General features: G+C 41.0%; 1 protein-coding gene across 11 annotated transcripts in view; it reads right to left on the bottom strand.

Annotated features, from left to right (window-relative positions):
- LOC144498811 (ciliary neurotrophic factor receptor subunit alpha-like) overlaps positions 1 to 6104 on the bottom strand; it is a 314103-nt gene extending 307999 nt beyond the window's left edge. For 4 of the 11 annotated variants that reach the window (XR_013498760.1, XM_078220606.1, XM_078220589.1 and 1 more), the window contains exon 1: positions 5986 to 6072. The gene's annotated coding sequence lies outside the window, so the exon portion shown is untranslated. Of the gene's footprint in view, positions 1 to 2373; positions 2560 to 4855; positions 4905 to 5985 lie in introns of those variants that run through there. The other 7 variants (XM_078220550.1, XM_078220522.1, XM_078220541.1 and 4 more) reach the window with 7 other exon arrangements.
- Positions 6105 to 6657: the final 553 nt, after the last annotated feature.

Raw genomic sequence — 6657 nt, forward strand, 5'->3', positions numbered from 1 at the left:
GGATATAAATTGCAAATAGTGGAGGCCTCAGCACAGATCCCTGTGGCACTCCACTCGTTAAATCTTGCCAACCTGAAAAAGACCCATTTATTGCTACTCTCTCATGCTAATTTATGTTACCCCCAACACCACAAGTTCTTATTTTGTGTAGTATCCTTTGAAGTGGCACCTTGTCAAGTCCCTCCTGGAAATCCCAATACATGCACGAACAGTTTCTCCTTTATCCACATTAGTCAGATAATTTCTTTCATGTTGACACTGCCAGATTTACTTGAGATTTTCTAAGTGCCCTGCTATAACCTCCTTAATAATAAATTCCAGCAATTTCCCCATGACAGATTAACTTCTCTGTAGCTTCCTGCTTTCTTTCTTGAATAAGCTGTCACATTCACCTTTTCAGAATCTAGGAAACTTTGGAACATTAAAACCAGTGTATCTACTATCTCAGCAGTCACTTTTAGACTCTAGGATGAAGTCCAACAGGACCTGGAGACTATTTTTCTCAGTACCCCGTCCCTAGTTGCTGTAAATTATTTTAAGTTCCTTCTTCACCTCCTGGCTCACAATTATTTCTATCTGCTACACTGAAGCGAGATGCAAAATCTGTTCTTCTACTATCTTCCATTCTCAAGAGGACCAACACAATATTTCTTTACAAATGCCTGTAAAAACTCTATGTCACCTCATACTCTAATTTCTCCAACCTTTTGGCATTCTTTGCTGTTTCCAATATTCTGACCTGCTACTCATTTGAGAGAATTATATGTGAGAATTTAACTTCCTTAGTTAGCCACGGATGCTGCACCCTTTCCTTCCTCCTCACGAGAATATATTGAATATTATGAAATAGCTCTTTAAATATTCATCATTGTGTCTCTACTAACTTATCCACCCACCCCCCCCCCCCCCAACTTAATTTCCCAGTGCACTTTAGACAGCTGAGTCTTTGTGCCCTCATAATTGCCCTTATTTAAGTTTAAAAAACTCACCTCGGATCCATTCCTCTCTCCCTCAATACAGAAGGTGAAATTTAATCATATTATGATCACTGTTACCTAGGGGTCCCTTCACTATGAGGTAATTAATTAATCCAGTCTCATGCTCTCTGGTTGGTGCTACAATGTGATGACCGAAGAAACCTTCTTGAAAAGTCACTTGAATGAATTGCTCATTCAGGCTACCTTTGCCAATCTCATTTGTCCAACCTGTATGTCAATTGAAATCACCCATTATTATCAGTGTACCTTTCTCACAAGCTTCCATTATTTCTTGGTTACTGTTATCAGGCCTATAAACCACTCCCGTCTTACCTTTCTAATCTCCACCCAAACTGATTCTACATTTTGATCTCTAGAACCAAGTCCATCTTTTTCTATTGTACCAATGTCATCTGACTAAACAGAGCTCTCTACCACTTCACCTTTTCCTGGCTTCCTGTAATTATATTCAGGTCCCACTCTTTGTCCCTATGAGAAGCAACATTTATAAGCAGGGACCCATTCATTGCAAACAAAAGGAATACATTCACTGCACCCGATCAGTGTAGCAATCAGGGAAAATAACAGATGAGGCCAAAACTTCTTAGCATCAGAGTACCTGGATTTCTATATCACCTCTCCAGTGAGATGTCATGCCAGTGTGAATCACTACTGCTCTCCACCAGCTGAAGACTACCCACCTGGCACCATTGGTTGGGCTCTAAGTGCTGGCAACCCATGTCAGTGTGGCAGGACAACATGCTGTTGATGAAGGGGAGTGGGAGGAGGTTGGGGTGCCAAGCGCTCTAACGCTGGTTTCACCAGCATGTGTAGGCTCCATGCCCCACCACCCAGCTGTCAATTAAAGTGTGACCGTGCTGGAAGATTGTAGTGTGGAGCTCTGTTCCCCTATCCTTAAGCTTGAAAAGATGACTGTGGTCTTTCAATGACTTCCAAAGGTTTCAATGTATTCAACTCAATGCTTTGGTTCCAAAGCTGTGCAATGGAAGTCCATTAATGCAGTTCTGATACCACTAATGTTTTCTGCTCAGCAGGGGTTGATGATGCAGCTATGAAGGGGCTATGTGTCTATTTATCTTCAAAGTTTTATGATTAGTTATGTTTTTTGACTGAATATTTGTTTATTTTGACAATTCCAGATTTCCCAATCTTTTCATTGGGCTCAAGCATTCTTTTGTGTAATTTAAAGTTCTTTCACAGGATGTGAGCACCATTGGCTAGGTTAGCATTTGTTGCCCATCCCCAATAGCCTTTGGTGGGTGAGAGAGCATGGAGAGGTAAAGGGGTATGAGTGAGTGGGCATAGGGCGAGGGTTAGAAAGCCTCATTGATCTACTGAACTAATGGCCCAGCAAACAGAGGGGGGACTTTCTAACCTGGTCTTGGCATCATCCCATCTCCATTTTGGGAGGCATCAGTTCCAACTTCAGCCTGTTCTCTTCTCTTGGGGGGCACAGCCACTCATGAAGCAAAATCACAAACCTGCTTGTTCTGAATTGTATGTTCTTCTGGCAGGTCACAATGTGACACTGAAGCAATCCGTTAGCTCACCATCCCCTCTGCTGGATCGATGGAGGAGATAGAAGAGGGAAAAGGTTGAAAAAAATAAGCCATAGCATGATTGCTTATGAACTCTGAATTTACTGAAGAAAATGCCTGCTTATCTTCGTAAAGTGGAGAGCAACTAACCGAGACATCTCAATGACCTAATCAGCATTGGGAAGAAAGAACTATGTCTGACAGAGTTAGTGGGTATTAAGTTACATGGCACAGTGGAAAAATAACACAAATATTTTCTGTGATATTATCTATGTTAATTTTTTTTTAAAGTGTTAATAATGAGTTGAAAACAATTATTTTCACCTCTCCTAGCCTTGGATTACTCCTTAATTGGCCAATTAACTAACCACTTAAGAGTCATCTGAAAGCAGTTAGCGGATTCCATTTGGATTGTGCATGGAGTTGTCTCAACATTTGGACGCTTGCCCTTCAGCTGCATTTATCCATCAATTCTATAACTTGATCAGTTTGCAACTTCATTTACTCTCATCATCCCCAGGGCATTGCTGCGATTCCTCCACCAATCTATTTTCATTTTAATTATTGTTTTCTGCTGCTTCTACAAACAGGAGGAAATATTATAAAATAGCAATGGTCAATTAGTTCGCTGACTATTGGAGACTGAACCTGCATTTTAGATCCAAGAGGCAAAAGGTAGACAGAAACATAATCTCTTCCCTCCTGTGGTATCCCCCAATTGCTCTCCATTCCCTTCCATATAAAATCGTCACAAAATTAACCATAATACCATGTATGATTATGGAATTTTAATATAGCAGAAAACAAATGTCATCTCTGAACAGCATCAGCTGATTCTGTCCAGATGCACTTTTGACTGTTTGAAACTTTGGAGTGCATTAAAATCAGAGGCTATTATATTCTCAGTATTTTTAACTGTAAAGGCTTCTCTTCATGACAGTTTAGGGTTTGTGATGTTACGGCTGCTTGCCTGGTCATTCTCTCTCCTTCAACCCTCACCGGAGTGTAGCAACATGCATATATGTTAGACCAGCACTGGCAAAGACCTGGGGAGCTGTTTGCCCAGCCTGCCTTTTCTGGCTAGAAGAGAGGGAATAAAGTGATTGCAAACTTAAAAGCTTTTACGCAGCATTAGCCAGATCTTTCAGCTTGAATCAACGTCGAGGTAGAATTCCATTCTTCACACCACCGCCCCCCACCCGCATCCAATTCATTCTCCAAGAACCTCTCCTAACTGATCAGCACCATAAGATTTAAAAATCAGTAAAATATATATAGTTAAATACAGCTTCGGTTTGATGCAAATTGCGAGAACCATATTTGCATGCTATTTCAATTTACTGAAAGTGGGATCTAATACTGTTTTCAGAGGAAACCTCAAATAAAAAGGGTCAAGGTACAAGATAGGAGTGTCATTAGACAGCAAATGATGCTGCATCATTTTGTCTCTGGAGCACACAGGAATAGGGCATCATCGCCAGGTTCTGCAGGTCCATTTTCTACAATAGGTCTCTCTACACGTTCACATACTATTCCACAACATGCCTTTGGAAGCTGCGCCGAGCAAGTATCACGGTGAGAAGTTGCTGAGTTCACGCTTGGGGAGCATTTGCATTGTGCCAGGGACTGAAGCCACAGAAGATTAGGATCCTAGATAATTACAGCAAGGAAACGAAGACCCTCACAACATCACATGCAGCTTTTGGACAAAAGCTTCTCCCTTTCATCATATTCTAACAAAAAAAACGCACACCACTTCTTTTAAAAAAAATAACTGCAATAAATCATAAAATTGAACCGCAGCCACAGTTATTATTCATTGGTGTTAAAAATGTCTGGTGGCATATTTTTCGCTGCAATCCACCTTGCAAGTCATTTTTGGAGCACTTCCACTCCAAGCTACCCTTTTTCAGCCGTGCAAACAGGGCTGCCTCTCACAGTTCCCCATTGACACATCCAGAGAAAACCTCCGTCTTTCCCACTTCTCACAACAACCTTCTTGTTAACCTTCATGTTGCAGCCAGCTGCAAAATAATTGCGCTTATAAACTACTCAAATAATTCGCGTCACATAGAGGAAGAGAGGATTTCAGACAAACCTTGCCAGGGATCAAACTTAATATAACGTTAGTATAAAATCTCAGCATCAATGTGAGACACATGAAAGAGTCGATACCAACGTATATATGCCACAGATATTTTACAGACACATGGCACGATTAAACTGTCCAAAAGCAACAAGCTGAATAAAACGGGACACATTCTCACTCAGTTATACTGAGATACTGCATAAGAGATTAAATATTCATTCATCGCCTACCCCGAGGGCCATTTTTTTTGTTGCTTTCCAAATAGATGTTATGATCCTGGTAAACAATAACATTTTTTCTTGTAAACACCTGCCAGTACAGGCGATTACAGTGAATTTGTGAAAGGAGTGACTCATATACCATGTCATCCCATTCTGAATCACAGCGCTCATTAAAAATATAGCACAGAATAAAATTACCTGTAGATATTTTCCACAGAACAACTGAATAAATGGGTTGTCATCCCTATTAAATGGTAACACTGCAGCGTCCGGGAAGGCCTCTTGACTTTACCGGAAAATTAATAAAGGTCAGTCCAAAGGGACAGACAGTTCCTGAAGCCTCTCCATCTCAAATGCACCGAGTCCCAGTTTCAACACTTAGCCTTCAGTCCACCCACCCCTGACTCTAAAAGCATCATGTTTGGAGAAATAAAGAAAACAGGATACTCTAAAAGCTGCTGGCAGCTGGATTTTTAAAAAAAATCCCCTTCAGCCTGCATTTATATTTGCTTGAAAGCTTTTTCTTCGAACTGACTAACGGTCGTGCCCTGCTAATAAACGGCGTTGGGAGATTAGCAATTAGCAGCTCGCAGTGATAAGCTAAACAGTCCCTTGATCTGAAGGTTTTTGGAAGTAATAGAGCACTAGCAGGGGGAAAAAAAAGAGGAAAAAGCAAGAGGATTTCCGCTAAATCTAATCAATCAGGAATGCATAATAGCTTCCATGCAGAACTGCTGACACTGGGTCACCAGCTTCTGTGACCCCTAAACACAAGACCAGCACTACAAAAAAAGATGAGAGAATCCGAGCTAATTGTCTAGCAGTGCAGTGCTTTCTTCACTTTTCACCCAGCAGTACAGCTTCAACCACACCCGCACATTTCATGACAATCCAGTGAACATCTTTCATCCTCATTATTTCAATTTATCGCTTGGCTTTTTTCCCACTAAACTCCCTCTACCTTCTCAGCAAACGCACAGGCAAAGCAGGAAATAGTACAGTATTTAAATTAATGCATTTCTAAGCCAACATTGTATAATTGTAAAATATAATGCACAGCATCAATAAAGGAGACTATATATAAATATATATATATATAAGCAGCACATTCAAGCTTGTTGTCATTTTATCTCACTTACTGAAAACGCTCTCACAGTAGCACCTCTCAGCAGAAGAGAAAGTTGCCAGTGTTGCCAGATTATTGCTACTTTGCCACCAGCTGCTCTGCACTGGATGCAGATTAAAGCACTTTTAAACTCCAGAGCCTCACCATGTGACCAGGCAGTCATTTATGATGGGCAGAATAAATTATCAGGCGAGCCTTGCACCCCCTAGCCAATGTTTGGGGAAGTGTAGCTTTCTCACTAGTGTCTGCCAAACCTCCTAGAGCACAGTCTCCAGTCAAGCAAAGGAAGATTAAATATATTTTAAGTACACATATTACAAATATGTATCTGCTTTTCCAATATTGACTGTTTTTTGTTAGGAAGCGTAATGTGGGGGGTGTTGACAGTGGGTGAGGTTGGTGGTGTTGGAAGTTTAATTGATTGGGGAAGTCTTAAGTTTATTTCTTTGTGTGTGTTTATTTCTCGCTTTAACCCTCTCTGCTTGGAATGCAAGCTCCGAGCCGCTTTCTAAAGCACAGCAGCTAAACACACAGTACACATTAACAAATCAATACAAACAAAGGTCCTTGAGCCTCTGCATAAAACATGAGGCTCTTCTGAGGCTCTTTATCCTAATTGAGCTCTGATCCTGCCACCTCATTCAGAATGCACTATCTGATGTCTCAGCTGACAAGCATGGGGAGA

This window comes from Mustelus asterias, chromosome 1 (genome assembly GCF_964213995.1).
Source record: "Mustelus asterias chromosome 1, sMusAst1.hap1.1, whole genome shotgun sequence".
NCBI classification, from domain to species: domain Eukaryota; kingdom Metazoa; phylum Chordata; class Chondrichthyes; order Carcharhiniformes; family Triakidae; genus Mustelus; species Mustelus asterias.